Raw genomic sequence first — 21,675 nt, 5'->3', positions numbered from 1 at the left:
CTTCTAGCCATTTTGTAGATAGCATTATCATTCTGTTTTGAGTTGTTTTTTATTAATAGTAGCTGTCAAATGCATTGAATATGTTATTGTTCTCACAAAGGAGGGCAGGCCTTTGTGAGGTGTTCTTTGACTCCTTTTGCCTGCTCCTCCTTGGTTTGCATATGCGCTGCAGACCCGAACCCAAGCAGCATATCAAAGTAAATGAAAATCTGGCGCCCTCAAGGCGATCTGCGCATGCGCACTGAGTGCTGCGGTACTCCGGTAACTCCGGTAGTTGGTACTCCAGTAACGGTACCACTGTGCGCTATAGGTCTCTCCCGATAATACTACCCACAGCGCTTGTAGCGCAGTCCAGCTACCCCCTGAAACTTCGGATGCGGCACAAAAATCCTGTCTTCCGGTGGTGAAATTGGCTTCAAGTTTTATCTCTATTTCTCATGCCTATGGAAGTGATTAAGGCGTTTTATATGGTACACCCAAAGTATCTGAAGCAGAGCTGTCGTTTTTAATGCAGAATGTTTTGTCCGAGATTTTTCCTTGCAGGCGAAGTGCCAAAAATGTCCGAGTGCGCTGTCCGATGTCAGCCCATATGTTTAAGAACTCTATAGCCGGTCGAAATTAATGCCAAGCCCTCCACTAAACAGCGCCTTTCATACACCACGGGCAGCTCCGGGATGTTAAACCCACGTGCCATTTTCCAGCAGAATGTTCTGAAAATTTTGTGCGTATTTTTGCTTTCAATATCTACTGAGGTTTTTAGAGGTGTTAATTCTGCGTGCGAAATTTTGCTTACAATATTTTTCTGTGATCTGATTCCAACATAAACAGGGTGTTTTTTTTTAACCGTTTACAGATTTTTAAAACCAAGGCGCTGATAGCATCGTGAATGCCACCTTCACGGAATGTATATTCGGCTCGGCGGAAACAAGATAAGGAAATAGCGGTAAAAGTTGATTAATTAGCTAAATTTCGTTATCTTTTTAACTCTTCACTTTACGCTGCATATTGCAATCGCAATAGCTAATACAGTTTGCAGCATGTCCCTAAGTGCAACATATATTGAGATATTCGCGATTGAATTTTCAGCCCTTTCGGATCCGTTTCGGGAACTGAACGCTCAGGGTACGCCGGAAATCCCGCCCACGATACTGCGTAAGAGATGGAAATTTTGCGCGTTATCACCGTGCTGTTTTTTCGTAGACGCTCATGGCAGGAAACGTGCCTCCAAGTTCAATGTCAGTGACGAAACAAGAGCGCGTGCTTCTCGCGGATGCAGTGACTGTGCGCTTCGCAGCTCTATAGCCTTGGTGTCGTCGGCTGTCGTCATCATTTCGTCAATCTCTTACGTAGTATCATGGGCGGAATTCCCGGCGCACTCTGAGCGTTCAGTTCCCGAATCGGATCCGAAAAGGCTGAAAATTCAATTGCGAAAATCTCAATATCTGTTGCACTTAGGGACATGCTGCAAATTGTATTAGCTTCGAATCTTTACAGTCTTCAATATTGCGATCGCAATATGCAGCGTAAAGTGAAGAGTTAAAAAGACAGTTAACGAAATTTGGCTAATTATCTAACTTTGCCCGCTATTTCCTTATCTTGTGTCCGCCGAGCCGAATATACATTCCCTGAAGGTGGCATTCACGATGCTATCAGCGCCTTCGTTTTAAAAATCTGTAAGCGGTTAAAAAGAAAACACACTCTATATTAGTATTGTAGTCTCCGTAAAGTTCATTGATATGCCTGAATTTGGACGTGCCGTACTTTATTAACTAGCTTTTATTCGGATCAGAAAAATAATTGTTTTGTGCGGGTACCAGCTAATGTTTTTTTCTTCTGAAGATAAGGAGTTGCGCACGCCATATTTAAGCGTGTCATCGCTTCATGACAGAAGGTATGGGCAAAATGCATACTTGCTTGTAAGTGCAGTGCAATAACGATATAAATGCCAGCCAGGCCGCCGCGGTGGCTCAGTGGTTATGGTGCTCGGCTGCTGACCCGAAAGACGCGGGTTCGATCCCGGCCGCGGCGGTCGAGTTTCGATGGAGGAGAAATTCGAGGCCCGTGTACTGTGCGATGTCAGTGCACGTTAAAGAAGCCCAGGTGGTCGAAATTTCCGGAGCCCTCCACTACGGCGTCTCTCACAGCCTGAGTCGCTTTGGGACGTTAAACCCCCATAAACCAAACCATTTTCGCGGCTTGTAATAGTGAATTGCAGGTTGTTCAGAATGCCGCTGTTCAGGGCGTCAGGGCTGTATCTCGCAGCGTTTGATGATGATAGTGTGGTTTCGGTTCGGGTTGTTCATCAAATTTCTACCGTAAGCAACAGAACACAGTGCACCGCAGCGGTGGCCTATAGCGGTATGAGCATCGTAAATGCGGGAGGTGCGGGGTTCGATCCCCAGCAGTGCCTCCGCGTACTTGGAGATTTGCGCCTCTTGTGTGAAATTCTTGCAAATTGGGTCTTTGACCCCGCGCCCGCTCGTTGTCGTCTGTTACGCTGCAGTAATACGGTGGTTCTGACCCGAGCGAAATAGTCTTTTGCGCGTCCGGTAAAAAAAAAAAGGAAGACAACAAATTGAATCAGTCATCATGTGTGTCCTTCAGGTCTGTCATTCATGCATGTAAAACAAAGGAAAAAAGTATTTGCCAAAAAAAATAAATAAATAAACGTCCCTTCGCATTGAATCGAATGCTGTCATTTTTCGCGGTTTTTTGAAAACCGGTGTGGCTGTTAATTCGGTCATATCTGCAATTAACAAGAGTTCGGCGCGTAATTTAAGAAGTCAAGAATTTAGTTATACAGCTCGTTGTTAGTTCTAGCTGTTACCTGATGTCCGTCACCGGTGACTTCGTTGTGCTGAACAGAATGTCCTTGTAACTGAAACGATCTGTTTTTTTTTTTTTTAATTTAGGGAACACTTGATTACTTTACGTGTTGAGGGTGCGATAGCATTGAAGTATGAAGTGCGCTCGGCTTGCCGACGAAATATTTTTTTACGCAAATAACAAATCTAGAGTGAGTAGCTGCAAACAATACGTTAAAATATAAATAAATGCAAAGCCTGTAAACATTCAAGCGCCTCTCTCGAGCCCAGATACCCAACTTTAAGATACGTAGAGGAGAGGTCGATTGATCATCGTTATGTGCTGCCAGAACTTCACCTTGCAGTTGTTCAAGTGGTCTCTGCAGCTGTACAAATTGTAATGGGGAGAGGTCGTTTCTATGTAATTATTAATACGTAACGGGGAGAGATCGTTTCTATGTAATTTTTAATACTACAAGAATGGACGAAATTGTGACGAGGGCATCGCATTTAGCCATTTTTACTCCTCGCGCGCGTCATTGCACGCGCAGCAGTGTAACCGCGTGCGCACAATTTATACGATCAGCGGCGAAGTGTGCCAGCGTAACGCTCGCTGCCTTAGCGCTGCCACTGGCAGACAGCGTCGTGCGCTGTCGGTCCGCTGGACGCGCTAGATCGCCGCTTGTATGTAGCGCGCGACCTCTGCCTATAGCACGCTGCGGAGTGCGTTCGGCCGGCGCCGTCTCGAACGCGCTGCGTGCAGAGGGCTGTAATTTTCCGAGCTTCGGCCGATCATCGACACGAGGTGAGCGTGCCGTACTCTCCTGGGCGACGCTGGCTCGTTTTCTTTTTTTTTTTTTTCCCCTCGACCTCGGCGCCTGACGTAGCTTACTGCGTCAAACGATGCCGCGGACGATTGGCGTCTCCGTGGGATTGGTCTCTGCTCGCCGGTCGTCGCCTTGGCCAAAAGTGCGTCGCAATAATGGAAAATAGCTGCCGATGCAGCGGCAACGCTTGTTGTTGCGCGCACCGCCTCGGCGCCTCTGCACGCAGCTACCGGCGTTGTGTTTGCTCGTCCGTAATTGCGCACACAGCTGTCCGGTTTTAGAAATAACACCCTTGGAGATACGACGGGTCTGTCGGATCAGCACCGCGTGACGGAGGGCGACCGTGAAATGGATGAAGGCTGTACGCGCATGCGCACGGAGCACTGGATAGCACAGGGCCGTGGTCGGATGACCTGCGAACGAGACGCTCGGGAGCTGCCCATATGGGTGCCTCGCACCGACCTCTTTCCTCGGTCTGCCGTTGGGTTGCACGGCGTCCGCCTGCGCTGCTTTCATTCAGGGTGGGGACGTCCGCGCCATTTTTGAGCTCGAATGCAGTTTGCGCCGCTGCGATGTTATTCCCGAAGGCAGCATTCTTCGGCTCCGTGGACCAAGACGCCGTGCTGCTGACTGAAGTCCGAGTTATTTCAGATGGACAGAAACTTCCTGTCCACATCAGAGGTCTGCGAAATTTGTTTCCAGAAGTGACGCGTCTCGACAGAACCCCCCCCCCCCCCCCAAAAAAAAAAAAAAAAATGGGTTGGGGGTGGGGGGGGGTCAGGGGGATGTTAGTGTAGTGCTGTCATCGTGAATTTGGTTTGGTTTGGTTTATGGGGTTTAACGTCCCAAAGCGACTAAGGCTATGAGAGACGCCCATCGTGAATTTGTATAACAGTAGGAGCAACCTCACCCAAGAAAGCCCCCAGTTCTATGTGGAAAGCAAACCAGATTGAATTCAAATTTAAATGAGGACGGCGCTTTCTGGAAGGTGCTTGACGCCCAAGGCTCCCGTAGAAGGTGATGTTAGAGCCGCCGTTTTGGTTAAAAAATGCATTTTCGTGCGAGTGCGCCAACGTGACAGAAAGTAGTAGTCTCTTGCTTCCGAAGGCCAAAGCGCGGAGCGAAGGCGTTGTCAGGCGTCGATTTTTCATTTGAGGTCGGAGGCCGTGGTAGCCCAGTAGTTATGGCGCTCGGCTGCTGACCCGAAAGACGTGGGTTCGATCCCGGAGTTCTAGAGGCCCGTGTATAGTGTGCGATGTCAGTGCACGTTAAAGCACCCCAGGTGGTCGAAATTTCCGGAGCCCTCCACTACGGCGTCTCTCATAGCCTGAGTCGCTTTGGGACGCTGAACCCCTATAAACCAAACCATTTGAGGTCGAACTCTAGACACGCCACCGCTGCGTCTAGGCTAAGAAACGTGTCTACACCATTTGCCCTGCCTTCCCGAACCATCATGGTGTTTCCCCCAAGAGAACGCTTGCACTCACGCACTCCCCCAAGAGAACGCTTGCACGCTGGCATCGTGATAGTTGCCTTTATCTCTGCTGGTAAGATTATCTCGAATCCAGTGCGCTGGGGGCCGAGACCTGCCTAGACTGCAGCCATCCGCCCGGCGTTCGTTTATGCTTGAAATCCCACTTTGCAAGACGACGTTCTTCGAGTTTTATGGCTTGACAAAGGTATACGCATTGGTTTTCTCTTGTTTTCGCAGTCTCCAAGGAATGTTCTTGCTTTTGTTCCTTCTCAACGGGCCTGCTCACCTGCATCGCTCAAAATTCACATAGAATCGTTGGAGAGACATGGTGGAGACCTTTGCGATGCAGTGGGCGTAGTCAGGCTGATGATGATGATGATGATGATGATGATGATGATGAATCATTACAAGCGTGCAGAGCCGCAAATTACATTGAGACGTCAGATTCGATCCTAAAGGCACACAGAGAACAATTCCGTCCAATTCTCGTAGTGAAAAATTGATTGCATAGACCTTTATGGCTATGCTAGTGTTTGTTCGGCAACAAATGGCGCATTTGTTTAAGAGAAATTTCACTCAAAATGGCGCCTTTTTTTTAGCTTACTCCCCACTTGACTCAAACGCGCGACGTAAAGACCTGAAAGGAACCGGTCATGACTGTTAGGAAGCGCATAACGGCGTAGCCTATCCTCAGAGACCCGCGCATATTAAACCTCTCGAGGTCACCGCCGTTTGCTTGGGGAAACGGCCGATCACGGCGACGCCTGTGGTTCATTTTTTTTTTACTTATTCTATCTCAAGTGGCTCCATTTTCAGTCTAAGTGGCCTCTTTATCAATGCCATTACGATGCAGTAACTTATCGATACAGGCCAGTTTGAAGAATTTGTCTCCCCGGCGCCCCTGTAAAGCTGTCTGTTCCGCAGGAGGTTGCGCACGGAGGGCTGCGGTGAAGCTAGCTTCACAGTAACGAAAAGTACCTTGCACTTCCAATCTTGGTCAGCCGAGTTGGTTCATGGTGTTATAGATATTTTTAGAACAGCTCGAAAAACGACGGGAAGAGGACAGCAAACATGAAGACAGAGCGGGCACTGTCTACCAACACATTTCACTCCGTGAGGGAACCACATCTAGAGCCACCACGCCGTGCGCAAGCCAACTTAGGCAAACACAGCATGTTGTATTACTTGCAGGAAGATATGACAGAATAAAATATCTTGGCAGTTAGCACCTGTCCTGTCTTGTGCGTTCCTTGTCTTTACCTAGCCTCTTCCGCGCTGTTTTAAAAAAGACCTGCAAGGGGACCTTGTGTTTCCTTGCGTCCTATCCATTTTTGTGCTGTGCTGTTTCAAAAAGAACTGAGAATGGATACAGCAATGGATCCGTCTATTGGCACTCGGTGGTTTGTTGAACTGTTTCGCGTATATGTATAGGCGGCATGAAAGTCGCCGAACCGTCGGGCAGACGTTTTTTTTTTTTTACCTTGACCTCGGGAGCTCGATGCGCATCACGCAGATGCGGTGTCGTTCAAGACGATGGTGACTAACGTTTTCTCGGAGCGCGAGTACAGTCATGGCCATCGTAATTAGCGTCGTTGCTTGCTGGTTGCACCAGGGGGCGATACAAGGCAAACGTGGACAAGGAAAAAGGAGCTTTCGGTCGTTTTGTGAGGGATGCCGCAGCGAAAGCACTTTGGTTGCGTCACTCTGAGCGCTCACTACTTGCGGTTTTCTGGCAATTGAGGTGATCTACTGAAAACTGAGTTGCTAGAACTGAGTTTTGTCTCCTGCATTGTGGTCTATGTGTGTGTGTGTGTGTGTGTGTGTGTGTGTGTGTGTGTGTGTGTGTGTGTGTGTGTGTGTGTGTGTGTGTGTGTGTGTGTGTGTGTGTGTGTGTGTGTGTTATCAAGCCTTTCATTGACCCAGGTATGTTCACTCTTTACTGGAGCGCGTTTGTTTATGCTTTTCACATTTTCAGGTTTCAAATTTCACTTTGTTATGTACTTACTACATTGACTATGGGTTTTTCAACCCCCCTATGTAATGCCTGTAAAGGGCCTTTAGGGTATGTGAATAAAAAAAGCGTTGTTTCATTCGTTTTCTCATGGTAGAAAACGCCATTGGAATTTCGAAACCCTTTGAAAAAAAAAAAAAAAATTCAGGGCGGCACTTTGTTGACCTCAAGTGCGGTGAGGCGGAAGCCTTAAGCGCAGTGTTGCTGCCTGTGTCACTTATGTGTGGTTAAGATGTAGCGTAGCCATTAGCACGCTCAAATGCGGAACGCAAGGGTGGTTGTTCGAATCCCATCGTGTACAAAGATTTTTTTTCTGGTCTGACTAGAGCCCCGCCGCCGTGGCTCAGTAGTTACGGCGCTTGGCTGCTGACCCGAAAGACGCGGGTTCGATCCCGGCCGCGGCGGCCGAATTTCGATGGAGGCGAAATTCTAGATGCCCGTTACTGTGCGATGTCAGTGCACGTTGAAGAACCCCAGGTGGTCGAAATTTCCGGAGCCCTCCACTACGGCGTCTCTCATAGCCTGAGTCGCTTTGGGACGTTAAACCCCAATAAACCAAAGTAAAACAGTCTGGTCTGACTAGAAGAGCGTGACACCTCTGCTGACAACCTTCTGTCGACGATGTTCTGTCGACAACGATGAGGCGTTAAAGGCTTTCACCTTAATATTCGAAGTTAACCGATAGTAGCCGATAGTATTCGATGCTGAAATGAATTTGGAACCAAGTTTGTGATCAAAAAGGTTGGAGTGTTCGAGCACCGCTCTCTTATCTTAACTGTGCGGAGAGGAGCGCGGGGCGGGGAGAAGGTGGGGTCTACTGCAGCACCGCCGCCGAACGGTCCGAGAAGGCGAAGACGTGCATCGCAGTGTCGTCAGTGCGCGCTACTTGCAACGTGGCTCGACGCCGCTTCGAGCGAGCCGTCGTTGAAACGGTGCCAACGTAAGATGATCGGCGCGAAGAACACGTGTTTCCCTTTGGCGTGTAGCTGATATATATACCATATCTCGCGACCCACGTGGACCCGGGACGTGCACCGCCTGTGAGAACATTCCCTCCCCCTGTGGCAGACTCGGACACTCGGGACGATTTTGGATGAGAGGGGGAGGGGGGGGGGGGGGGCTGTTAAGGGGGTCAGCACCTCGCGCGGTCGGCACCGTCATCGCGGACGCTGAGCGCGTCCCGGACGCGCCCGGGGCGACGCCTCCGCAGTAGAGCCCGCGGGCTGGTGTTGGCGGGGGGCGACTCGCGGTTGCTTGTTTCGCGGGTTTTTATACGGACGAATGCGACTTGGTGCGTGCGCGGCTCCTTTTCTTTGCCGCGCGAACCCCCGATAAGAGGCGACTCTGCGTGGAGTCCAAGTTTTTTTGTGCTCCTCTTCCCGAGAAAAGCTTCCGGCAAGCAGCGAGCTGTCCTCGCCGCAGAGCTTCCGGTTCTGTCGCGATCGTGTCGGGAATTGCGCGCGCTGCCTCGGCGCCGTTCTCGGGCGGCTGCGCGCGAGGGGACCCGCCGCCGCCGTGGCGACTCGCTAATGCCCCCGTTCTAATTCCTCGCGCGCGAAAGATAGCGCCTCCCGTCGTTGCGCCTTTCGTTCGGCGACGCGGCCGGCGCGCGCTAAGAGTTTCCCTCTCCACCGCCGACGAGACGCGGGCTCACCGGCCGCCGTTGTGAAACGAAGCAGAAGAGGCACGGCTTCTTTTGGCGTCTGTCGGCGCCGCCCAGGCGCGCGATAGGCGTCGGCGTTTTTTTATTATTTTATTATTTCTCTGCGTCTCCGAGATTCGTTAGGCTTAGCGGACGGAGAATCATAGGTTGGGAGTCGCCACTTCTTGGGCGAGAGGGTAAGTCAGAATTTAGATTGCGTTGTCTTCCAAACGTAGCTGTGTTCTTACGCTTGACGAGAGCAGAGACAGTTCTATAAGGGTGTTCGTGCCATATCTGAAATTCTGGATCGTTATTGTGGATGGACGACATGGCAAATTCGGTTTTATACAACATGATCTCGATTCTCCGTCTTGATAAAATAACAAAAAAAAAAGTCTAAGCGTGCGAAACCGGGTGTTACATGATGTCAGTAAGTGCACGCAAGGTGGGAATGGCCCTCGCCAGTCATTTCGTGTCATGTGGCAATTGCTGCAGCCTGCGACATCGAACACATGCTGGGTTGAGGCCACCGGTACCAAACACTTCAGCTTAGCAGGCTCCGTAACAAAGTTCAGATAAACTTTTTTTTTTTCTCTCACTCAGCTGCCGTTATGAGATGGACGACTGGTACATTTGCCACGCAACGCCGTCCACCTCTAAATTGGCTATCGTGGCGCTCAACGGCAGAGTGTACCATTCATAGGACAGGACTATGCTGCTTCCCGTATTTAAGTGCGGGAACATCCAGTGTTCTGTAACACTGCCAAAAAAAAAAAATGCCAGATGAATGATGTGTGTCTATTACACTGGAGCGAAATAACGGGAGTAAATCTTGCGGTCTGTTCTTCATCTTGGTGTCCGGAATTCCGAATCGTACTCATTGAGTTTTGTTTCCCTGGCTTTAACTTTTTCATCAAATGATGTCATCGGAATGTGTAGGTTCGGACAGACTAAGAGGCGCACTGCCGTCAATGTCTCAGTACCCTCTCTCAGTAATAAGTCACAGCCCAGGCTGCAAAACTTAACGTCGCGCTTGTCCAATAACCCTGCCAAGCGCACAAGTTAAGTGCAGTTACGGGGAGTGCGCTTCGGCATCCCGAGTGACAGTTTGGGCTGCGCGGTGCTAAACGGGAAAGCAAAGTGCACTCGTAGTTAAAAAAGAAAAATGGCGCCAGAAAATGAGCGGAATTTCTGAAGAGGTCGATGGAAAAGAAAAAGGAATCATAATAATTGAGTATACTTAACGTGATAGCGCAAATAAAACGAGGTTTAACGGTTCTTAACGATGAAAAAAAAAATAGAAATAGAAGAAAAGCCATGGCCAGCCAAGACTATCCAGAATTTCGGCAACAAACAAGATGGCAGCGGGCAGCGATGTTGCATCTGATCTCGTTTCTTTGTTTTGTTGCTTCGCTTGTTGCTATAACGAGGGAATTTTTTGTCTAAAAACAGTGTTATAGCATGTAAAATAAAGTTGTAAGCACTTTTTATGCACTGTGCATATTGTGCCCTTGAAGTCGCTGCTGGCGGTGGTGAAAACTTTTATTTGGTGAAATAGAGTTTGGGAGCCACAGAGCGCCCCGGCTACGCACCCAGCCCTCAAAGTGCGTTCTGTGAACGCACTCCGACATGAGTCCGCACTTTGGCGAGTGCACTTATGTTACGCCGTTTAGCTGTGCTAGAGTGCACTTTTAGAAAGTGACTTTATTTAGAAAGTGACTTTGAGGGGCGTTTGCCAGTTATATCCGACTTCCCTGCGAAACAACGTTTCTTAGCTTTCAGGTGTGTAGACACAAGGGAAGAAGATATCGCCGATGGTCGCTTTTGCATTTTCTCAATGCAGTTTGGCCACTTCCGATGTCGCGAGAAGTAAAGGGACACTGGGGGACACAACTACATTCGATTATTGTTCTCTGTGAAAAGTTATTTTCTGGCGCTTTCTGAGTGTGTTTGCGTTTGTCCGCCACCTAAAGACTCGTTCATAGAAATCTTCCCGCCACTCGACTCAACCTCGTCAAGCCCTTACCGAAAACGACGCGTTGCATATTGCCACCGTTTTGAAGTGAACGGCGGTGAGGCGCACCCTTTGAAATGTGCGCAAAACAAAAAACAAAAAAATCGGCGTTTACGCACGCATTTTGCGAAACCAGCCGATGATGGCGACACCCGTATTTAGTTTTTTTTTTTTTCTAGCGTATGAGAACTTCGTTTTTGGTGAGTCTTACTGAAACTTACACATATCTGATGGTCTGCGCGACACTGTTATAGTGGCGAATAGTACGGAGGAACCTTATCGATGCTCTCTAAAAAGCGGGATGCGGCTATCTTTTATTTTTTCTTTTTTTTTTAAAGGGGCGGCGATATTAACGGCCGCCATATAAGGATGAAACATTATTAGTCCTTTTGCGGCTCCTACAGCGGCTGCTACATGAAACGAGGCATATGTTCATTGGGCCACTTTGCTGAGAGCCGGATACGTCCAACTTTACAACAAACAGCGCAAAAAAGACAGACGAAAAGCGCTCGCCGTCGCGCTCGTCACGTAGCACTCGTCGTGTGCGCTTCTTTTCGTCTGTGTTCTTTGCGCTGCTAATTTGTTGCAATAGGTCAACACAAACTCGCCCAACTGGCTCTACTTCTGTAAGGTGTACTATACCCGTATGGGCCCCGCCGCGGTGGCTCAGTGGTTACGGCGCTCGGCTGCTTGCCCGAAAGACGCGGGTTCAATCCCGGCCGCGGCGGCCGAATTTCGGTGAAGGCGAAATTCTAGAGGCCCGTGTTCTGTGGGATGTCAGTGCACGTTAAAGAACCCCAGGTGGTCGAAATTTCCGGCGCCCGTCACTACGGCGTCCCTCATAGCCTGAGTCGCTTTGGGACGTTAAACCCCAATAAACCAAACCAATTACACTTCTGTAACGTGTACTATACCCGTATGAACGTGTTTATAGCCTGCCAGCTCCGTGAATTGGCTCAGTGATCATTAAGCGTTGCATGGTGCGCCCTCCGCTGCGAAGTCTGTCTCGTCGGGTCCGCTTCGCCTTCCCGATTCGCTCCGGCCGCGCGGGCGGCCCGGTGGCATGCGGCGCCGATTCGTTCCCCCAGGGCTGTTCGGCAGCTCACCGGGCGGTGGCGCGATGGCCGGAATCGAGGCCCTGTGCGCAATCGGGAGTCGCTTCCAGATGGATCCAGCACGACGGCTATGGCCACTTTTCGCGTCCTTTCATCTGAATAGCCGTGTTATCCTCTGTTTGAACGGCGCACGGGTTGGGTATACTTCTGCTTCATTACTTTCTATTTTTTTTTTCAGCTAACTTTGGTTGTTCTTCTGCACATCTGTACAAAAGTATGTTGCGAGTTTCTTGGCCGTCAGCGAGGTAATTTGCAAGGAGCAGCGCTTCGTGTGACTTTGTCGCTAATTGCGCCCCTTGGGCACTGGGCTCGAGTCACGCCTCATGTGGTTCGCAACCGCCGCCGCGGTGGCTCTGTGGTTACGGCGCTCGGCTGCTGACCCGAAACGATCCCTGTATCCGCGGCGGCTAGAATTTCTTTGGAGGCGAAATTCTAGAGGCCCGTGTACTGCGCGATGTCAGTGCACGTTAATTAAAGAACCCCAGGTGGCCGAAATTAATCCGGAGCCCTCCACTACGGCGTCCCTCATAGTCTGAGTCGCTTCGGGACGTTAAACCCCATAAAAACCGACCGTTGTCCGCACCTCGGGTGCCACTGTACATACATGGGCATAGGAAGCGACGTCATTGGCTGGTCGGATCCCTCATAGACTTCTCCGACTGCTGCCCACGGCGGCAATGCGCCGTTGTGTGTGCGTTGAGCGATCGCCACTCGTGGATGCGTCTTTCCTGGGCGAGCTCGATTTCTCCAGCTCTGTCCGCAGCTCCACTCAGGGCCGGTTGTTGTTAGCGATCTTCTACGAGCCGGGTGGGGGCATGCAGTCATTCGGGGTACGGCCACTTATGTCTGTGTGCACCGAGGCTGTAGAATGCGAACGCCCAGGTAACATATCCTCTGTCTTCCCTCTCTCTCTCTCTCTCTCTAGCTGGCTGCTACGGGTTGAAAAGCTTCTGTTGCTTCATCTTCCTTTGCTTCTTTTTGTTTTATTTTACTCTGTAGAGCGCCTTTTCCTCTCTGTCCACGCAGCTGCTAATGCTGGCGTCGATGGCACCGCCGCCTCTGGCGTCCCGCGTGTCATTCTTTGCCGCCCTTCATTTTTCATACTCCTAATACCGACGCGCGAGAATCGGCCGGGAGAATCGGCCTGCGCCCGCGTGTGCGCAGGTCGACAATTCGACAAGAACTCGCGCCGCGTTCGCCGCTCGCGAGTTTCAGTTTTCCTGCGCGCTCCGGAATTTCGCATTTCGCGAGAGGGGGGGGGGGGGGGGGTGGAGTAGTGCCCCCCCCCCCCCCCTCCCCCGCACGCACACACCTAAAGTGGGCCGCGTAGAGCCAGATAGCGACCCGCACCGGTGCGGAGTTTAGGAAGGAGCCTCCTCGTGCTGGAAGGCGGTCGCACTCTCGGGCTGTGTGTCTATACTCGTCCGAAAACGCGAGCATACGGCCACGTCGGTATACGATGCGGTTGAGCACATTTATTTTTGCATGCACAAATACATTCTTGGTCAAATGTTTAGGGGAATCCCCCAAGGTGGAGTAATTTTCTAATAAGGGAGTAATTACTCATTGGCATGCACCCAAGCGCAGCCATACGGCTACAAAGGAAAGCTATACAGCTTTCTCAGAAACTTCGTAGTTAAAGAAAAATTCGTCCTGGTCCGGGGTTACTGAGTTACTGAGTTACTGTTACGAGTTACTGATCAATTCGCTCTCGCCCTACCATAAGCTTGCCGTCCCGGTTAGCTCAATTGGTAGAGCGACTGCTCCGGTGTGGCGGTGGTTCCGGGTTCAATAAAAAGTTTCTGAGAAAGCTGTATAGCTTTCCTTTGTAGCCGTATGGCTGCGCTTGGGTGGATGCCAATGAGTAATTACTCCCTTATTAGAAAATTACTCCACCTTGGGGGATTCCCCTAAACATTTGACCAACACTCTTCCCACTTCGAGTTACTGATCAATTCGCTCTCGCCCTACCATAAGCTTGCCGTCCCGGTTAGCTCAATTGGTAGAGCGACTGCTCCGGTGTGGCGGTGGTTCCGGGTTCGAACCCCGGACCAGGACGAATTTTTCTTTAACTACGAAGTTTCTGAGAAAGCTGTATAGCTTTCCTTTATAGCCGTATGGCTGCGCTTGGGTGGATGCCAATGAGTAATTACTCCCTTATTAACAAATACATTCTCAAGCTTTTTTTTTTTTTTCCGAGAACAGTTTGTCAATGGAATGCTCTACCGAAGAACTGTCCGTTGCTTTGTAATCATTCTTGATGTCTTCACTGTTGGCGTAGTAGCTGTACTGTAACCGCATTTTCAATCGTACTTCGATCGTAAACAAGCAACCAGCGTTGCTTGTTTTGTGGTATTTGTATTGTTCGGTACTATCGCACTTGCTTTTCTTTTTCCCTCTGTATGTATTTCCCTCTCCTGCTTGGAAATACAGCGTGTCCGCAATATCCAGTAAATAAATAAACAAATAAATTTATACGATGCTGCAGTGCATCGCTGCGCTTGTCCGCGCTTGCTTTTACTCTTCCTATACTTGATTTTTACCCATTATGTAACGGTTGTTTCCTTAATTCAGTCCTTTTTCGAATTTCCCGCCGGAGACACTTTGGGTCTCCTGTCGTATATGCTGTATGCTTGGGCTGACACTCAGCCCCAGACGAAGGGCTGAGTGTCAGGCCGGGGGGATTCCCTTGTACTTCTTTTACCGGTATAGGTACCCCTAAGGTGTGTCCTGTGGTTGCGGTGGACCGCGTGTGAACCGCATGCCGTCATTACGCCCAACTTGCACTATTTTGGGGCGCTTCTTGCGCCTGTCATGCCATCGGCCATACCATGCTGAATACGCCGGTTCTCGTCTTGCGCCTGTCATATGTGTTACAAGTTCGGCTGCGCGACCGCGTGGGTACCTCGCGCGAAAAACGCTCCGCACGGGCCAGGCTTCGGAAGGCAGGGAACTAACACAGGGAACGTCGCTGCTCATTAGAAAACGGCTACCGGGAATCGAGTACAGCACTTGCCGCATGCGATGCGGATGTTCCACGACTAGGCCGCCGCGCTGCTAGATTTCTACGAGTGGCCCCACATCCAATTAAGCGTCGGTGGTATTCCCTTGTGCCAAAGCGCCAATGTGCGGTGCGTCTTCTGAGAAAGTCCGCAGTCGTGAAGTGCCTTCTTGCTATCATCATCGTCACCATTTATTGACTCTCAAATGCTCCTATCGGCGTATTGCATCGCTCTAGCACACGCGCGGGCTATACACTTCGTTTTCCTGGCATCTCCACGGACATGTACACGTTGCCTCTCGGGACAACTGCGTACATTTTTTTTTTTTTTTTTGGGGGGGGGGGGGGGGGAAGGGTGGTAAAAATTGATTGTTTGTATTTTTTGTAGTTTGATGTTGGGTCGGCGGCAAAAGGTGCATTTACTCCAGAAAATTCCATGGACCGCTTGCTTTTTTTCCCCTTCGCTCGATTAAACTCGTGACGCCAAGACTGATAGGGACTCTGTGATCACCGTTAGGAAGTGTATGGCGGTATAGCTTGGCCTCGGAGATTCGCGATGAATAAACCGTCACCTCAGTTTGCTCGTGAAGAGTGTAGGTGGCGGCGACACCCGTGTTTCATTATTTGGCGTTTCCCGGCCGACATATGCTCCGTTTGCACTTAAAGCGGCCTCTATATGCCATTAGAACGCGGTAATCTTGTAATAGTACGGGCAAAGCTGACTCCTCAGCGCCACTTATAAAACGGTGTGCTCTGTGTCTGCCGCAGGTTGCCAACCCGCGGGCCCCTCACGTGCGCCTCACCCAAGTTGGCGTCGACGACGTCACGTGAACGCAGCAGCGCCTGAAGGTGAGTGCGCTTCGCCGCTGTGCTCCGCCGCCTATTCCCGCGACTCGCATGCCGCAACACTCGGCGGCTCCCCCGTTGGACTCGTGGCAATTCGCAGCACCTGGGGCTGGTTTCTGCTATTTAGCGCGTGGTCTTCAGACGCCCTCGTGCGACGCGTGACTTTCGTTTCGTAATCATTTCCCAGACACAACAGTGGACCCCCTGACACTTGAGCAGTGCTCAGCGTCTGTACACCGAAAATCGAAGAGTAATACAGACGTAATGCAGAGAGTAAACGAGGTCGATTGTAGCCGGAAAACGCACTATAACTACGTACGTTACAACACTGCAGTGGACGTAGAAGAAGATAGTAGGGTTTTAACGTAGCTATACCGACTAGACACGCGAAAGCGTGTGTTTAGCCTGGTTGGCTCATGATATTGCTTTCCTGGGTCGTCGGCACGTCTGGCGTCGATATTAGACTAGGGTTGACTCTGATCGAGGTTAGGCTGATCGGATCTGTCAGCGCCGCAGATGGAAGACGACGGTGTGCATTGCACAGCGCGATAGCGTGTTGTAGTTTTCCACGAGGGTAGATGGGCTGCGCCCATAGTTTTTTTTTTGTGCGCGCACTCTCTCTCTCTCTTTCTCTCACACACACGCACACACACGCGCACGCACACACGCACGCACGCACATGCCGCCGCGGTGGCTCAGTGGTTATGGTGCTCGGCTTCTGACCCGAAAGACGCGGGTTCGATTCCGGCCGCGGCGGTCTCATTTCGATGGGGGCGAAATTCCAGAGGCCCGTGTGCTGTGCGATGTCAGCGCTCGTTAAAGAACCCCAGGTGGTCGAAATTTCCGGAGCCAAATAGCGGCCAAAAGTAACTAATTAATTAGCCAAATTTTGTTAATTTGCTTTCATACATACCATGAAAGAAAAAAATACGGCGATAGTGTAGTGCTCTCGAGCAGTGGCCAGCGAAGCTGATCTGCTTGCGCCGCCGCGGGTTCGAATCCCAGTCGCGGCAATATTTATTTCTGCGTGGGCTTGTGCTACGATAGGTTTTGCCAAGGTCATCTCTAAGGTCAAGTTTCACGCAAACTCGGTGAGACCTCGTGAAGTATAGTGCTCTCTCACTAAACATTTACCCGAAGTGCACACTTCTCGCTCCAGACGTACGCACACTTTTCAGTCATTTTTAGCGTTTTTAGTTTCAGCGTGCCGATTTCCTGCACTTTTTCCGGTTTATGAGCTGAAGTGGAGGCGCGGAAAGAGTGAGCTTTAATTGTGCGAGGGGAGAAGTGTTGAGAGGTTGGCGCCGTTGTAAAGAGTCGTTGACTGCACCGCGCAAACGGAAGATAGCCCGCCGAGAAAAAAAAAATGAAACGAGTGGAGGCGCCGAAGATCAACGGTTGACGGAAAAAATCGAAAGGACTTGTCGCCAGCCGTTATAAAAATGGTCTGTAGACAGTCTATAGACTTCTTATTGACTCTATTGACTTCCTATAGATATTGCTTTTTGTCTATTCGTAGTCTATAGACGAAAGTCTACTAAAAGTGTATGGCCATATATCTATAGATTCTCTCTAGGCTGTGTATGCCATTTGTATTGCCTATAGGCTGTCTGTGGCATTTGTGTTGCCTATAGACTGTTCTCTAGAGTTCGTCTGTAGACAGTCTAAAGACTTCTTTTGACTCTATTGACTTCCTATAGATATTGCTTTTTGTCTATTCGTAGTCTATAGACGAAAGTCTACTAAAAGTGTATGGCCATAAGTCATAGATTCTCTATAGGCTGTGTATGGCATTTGTATTGTCTATAGGCTGTCTGTGGCATTTGTGTCGCCTATAGACTGTTCTCTAGGGTTTGTCTGTAGACAGTCTAAAGACGTTGTAGACAGAAGTCTATAGACACTCTATAGACTGTCTAAAACTTTTTTCTATAAGGGATTCAGACACGTTCGTTCAGCTATGCGTTTACAATTCACGCGTATTAGGCTTTGTTTGACTTGACGGCGCTTTCAGCGAGCAGCACGAAGAGCTCATCTGACGAAAACGTGGATGTTTGTACTAGCCAGTATATGCACGCGCGCGCGCACAGTACACCCTGGAAGGAAAGCGCCATGACAGGGCTTGACGTGCTAATCAGGTGTGCCAGTATTCGGATCCGTTATTCACGGATGGAAGTTGTTCGGATAGCGATAATGGGTTAATTACCACGCATGCGGAATAGGTCATTCCCTGTATTTACATTCGTAGATGGTGATCGACGTAGCTTGTTGCCTCGTCACCGCCCCGTTGCATTCGTCGCCGAGTTCATTGCCAGCACGCGAACCGTATGCGTTTGGATCTTCTACTTTTAATGTCACTCTCTGTCAATGTTTTTTTTTTTTTAAGGGGCTAATCGTGTGTCTTGCTTTTAATGGTACCGGTGTACTCCATCAAAGGCAGCGGCGCGTACACACCGCGAAGGGAAGGCAAGCTCTCCTTCCTGTGTTTGCAATAATGTACTTGCTGTGAAGAGTACCGTTGAGAGAAAAAAGACAAATTGCACGGGTACGATGATAAACCGCGTTTCCGGCGATCTGAAACCTCTCGCGACATAGTGAACGTGTACGGTTCCTTCTTTCGTTCAATGGGGCTCAGATCCTCAGGGTAAGAGATTATTACGCCTTTGCGCGTTGTGTTTTGGGCTGCGGGTCGAGTGGCCGAAATGAAATGTATTTCGTGCACAGATCACCACTGCGCTTGAAACTCTATAGAGCCGATAGGTAACGGCAAACGCCAGGGAATTCCGCTTACTGGTGCGGTGAATTAGGGGCGAGGAACCGTTGGCGTGTCGAACTTAACTGGCGGTAAGCGACAGTAGGTATACCCTGTCGCGCATTTGAGCACTGAAGTGGGGCGTCAGGAGTTGTTGCTTCTCGTGCGTTCATATCTGGAGCCAGTGGTGCGTCACGCGCCGTGTCGGTCTCGCGAGCTCGACCGGAGTATGAAAGGGAACACGCTTTTCCGCATTCACCCAGTGATTGCACATCAAGTGTTCAGAGTGAAAAGCACAGTTTTTTTCCTCTTCTCCGAATGGTTTCCCTCAGGGCAGATAACAGTGCCCACGAGACGTTTTCAACTTCAGTGCATGAGTAACACTGGAATTCCTTCATGCATGTCTGCAAACTGACTGCTTCCATTCGTATTGAAGGTCTACTACGTTCCAGCCTTTGGCTGACGCAGCTTGTATACGCGCTCGTTCGAGGCTGGAGGGATGGGAATAGGATGGAACCAGTGCGGCACGTTAAGCGAATTACAGTCCGAATCGGCCTTGAGTGGTTGACCCGGGGGAGTTAGTTAGGGGAGGTCGTAGAACGTTGCAGGTGTGGGGGGAAAAAGAAAGAGAGCAAAGGGCGGTCGCGACTGTATGCGCGGACGCAGTGCCGGGCTGCAGGAAATGCGCTGCGCGCAGTGTTGTACGTTCGAAAGCGCCGCAGTAAAACGAAGCGGGGCGAAAATAAGCGCGCCGACGACCTTTACTTCGAAACACCTGTGTGTGTGTGTGTTGTTCTGTCGTTGTTATTTACCGACCCGCGGTGGATCGAGCGCGCGAAAAGTTCGCGTCGTCCTGCATATGTCGCGAAGCGAATTGGCCCCGCGCTAGTTTTTGGCCCGACCAGCCCGAATCATGTGCTCCGCGAGGGGTAATTGAGTTTTTTTGTTTTTTCTTTAATGAAATCGTCCGACTCAGCACTGGAGATGAGAGACGGACGCGCGCACCTGCATTTTCGCGCAGGGTATACATGCACCCTCCTTTTACAGTAGTAGTGCTTTCGATGATCCGCGAGTAAGGGCTAATGTTCCTCCTGCGCTTACGGAAATCCAACGGCTGCGCTCAGGGGGATGTGTTGTTAAATCACGTTGTTCGAAACGAGCACTGTTGCCAGCAACTTTGGCTCCCGTGAGTTAATGTCACACAGCCTTCCATGACCGCCCGCCACGGCGATGGCTCGGTGGCTTTGGTTTGGTTTGGTTTATGGGGTTTGACGTCCCAAAGCGGTTCAGGCTATGAGGGACGCCGTAGTGGAGGGCTCCGGAAATTTCGACCACCTGGGGTTCTTTAACGTGCACTGACATCGCACAGTGGCTGAACAAAATTTGGCTGCATCGTGGATAAATACAGGCCCTTTCGAAAATATGCAGGCAAAGCAACCCCTCTAGCCGGAAAAGCCCAATTGCCGTCTTCGTATTGGGATCACCGCAGCGGCGTTGCCCCGGTGGACCGACAGAATGAGAGAGGAGCTTGCCGTGAGAAAAAAAAGGGGGGGGGGGGGGGGGGGGGGGAGAGGGTCAGGTGCTCTCGCTGAATTTCGAGAATCGCGCAACGGGCGTAAATGACGCAATTTGTTTCTTGTTTCAAGCTCGCTTCCTGCCTTATACGTGCGAAAGGTGTAATTCTCGCCTTCGCTACCTCCTCGCAACTCCCGTCTTTCGTTTTGGTTGATTATAAATACGAATCAAAAGCCAGCAGAGACATGCTGCCGCGTCTTTGTGTGGTCTCATCCCAGCGGAGGCCGTTCCAAGTCCGCCGCCATCGCGTGTCGCTCAGAGCAACACACGGGTCCTTCTTGTACGCATACACAGGAGTTTGCAAGACGTGTGGGCCCGTGGCATTTCTGCTCCTTACATCCATTCCGAAACGCGTCCGCCTCATTTGGGGCTTTGCGTACGAACTTTACGCACCAAGCCGGGCGCTATCAATAGCCCCGCTGCGTTGGTTGCGGACAGATGCGCGCTTAGGAATTTATTGCCGGCTGCACTGAAGTGATCGGCTAGACCTGTCTGAGAGAGGAAACCGCGCGTAAAAGCGAAGGCGACAGTGGAGAGCGACGCAGCTGATGACGGGATGTTAAAACACGGACGCGCGCCGTCGTATACGAAGCTTGCGGAGGTGTATGGCCGCACTTTTGAACGGCTCGGCGCTTCCAAAATGCGCGCGCCGTGTGTCGCCGCTCGTCAGGTGCGCGTGCCAACAATGCTCACAGCCGGCGGACGCGCTGCTACGACGCGCGAAGTACTGTAAGAAAGCACGCCTTTATGCGCATTTCAGCCGTCTATATCTCGCACCCTATCACCCGACCCGGAAGGCTGTTCGACGCTTTCATACGCGGCACGAAAACTATTTGCCCTTTCTTCTATCGCTCCCCCTTTTCTTTCCTTCTCCCTGTCCTTTTATTCCCGCTAGCCGCAGCTCAGGTGCTTCAGGCTTCGATGGCAGATGCCGTGGCTAGCAACATCTGCTGCTTCGTATTTTATTTTCTTATTACCAATAAATACCCACTAAAAACAACAACATGTAAGCACTTGAACTTCAATGGCAGCAGCAAGAAAACCAGTGCCACCGATGGTAAAGCTCACGAAGCGTGGCGTGGTTTGGCGTCGACGGACGACGCACGGCAGGACGTGGGCAAAGGCAGCAAAAATGTGGTCTCGGCGACAGTGGCGTCATCACTGAGCTTCTTCGCACTGCTCGGGTGCAATGAGGAGAAGCCTGAAGGTCGTCGCGGCTTTGGCTGGTTACGAGATAAGCGCCAGCGGAAACGCGAAGCTTTGCGTCTAGTGAGCAGCGCTTGTGGGGTAGCCATCAGTGACGAGCGTTAATTACGTGGCACTTCGCCCACATAACCCGGGTTCGGACGAGAGCAAGCTGAAGGCACTGCCATCGTTCGCCGCGCGCCTGCGCTCTCGCTCCGAAGGAAGGTAGGCGTAGTTATTTGAGAGCACAGGTGTTTATTAAAGTGGAAAGTGCATTCCTGAGCACTGCACTAAACCCAGACATCAGTACAACCCATATGCCCGCCGCGATGGCTCAGTGGTTACGGCGCTCGGCTGCTAGCCCGAAAGACGCGGGTTCGATCCCGGCAGCGACGGCCGAATTTCGATGGAGGCGAAATTCTAGAGGCCCGT

At 50.7% G+C, this 21,675-nt stretch overlaps 1 protein-coding gene across 3 annotated transcripts in view; it reads left to right on the top strand.

The window, feature by feature from the left end:
• Positions 1-21,675, top strand: part of LOC149338440 (uncharacterized) — a 142,028-nt gene that overhangs the window by 40,249 nt on the left and 80,104 nt on the right. For 2 of the 3 annotated variants that reach the window (XM_089547656.1, XM_089547659.1), the window contains exon 2: positions 15,657-15,737. The exons of the other annotated variant lie outside the window; for it this stretch is intronic. The gene's annotated coding sequence lies outside the window, so the exon portion shown is untranslated. The remainder of the gene's footprint in view (positions 1-15,656; positions 15,738-21,675) is intronic. 3 annotated transcript variants of the gene reach the window in all.

This window comes from Amblyomma mixtum, chromosome 6 (assembly GCF_055824585.1).
Source record: "Amblyomma mixtum isolate Tamu chromosome 6, ASM5582458v1, whole genome shotgun sequence".
Classification (NCBI taxonomy): Eukaryota; Metazoa; Arthropoda; class Arachnida; order Ixodida; family Ixodidae; genus Amblyomma; species Amblyomma mixtum.
The sequence above is the reverse complement of the archived record's forward strand: the minus strand, read 5'-3'. Positions and strand labels throughout refer to the sequence as shown.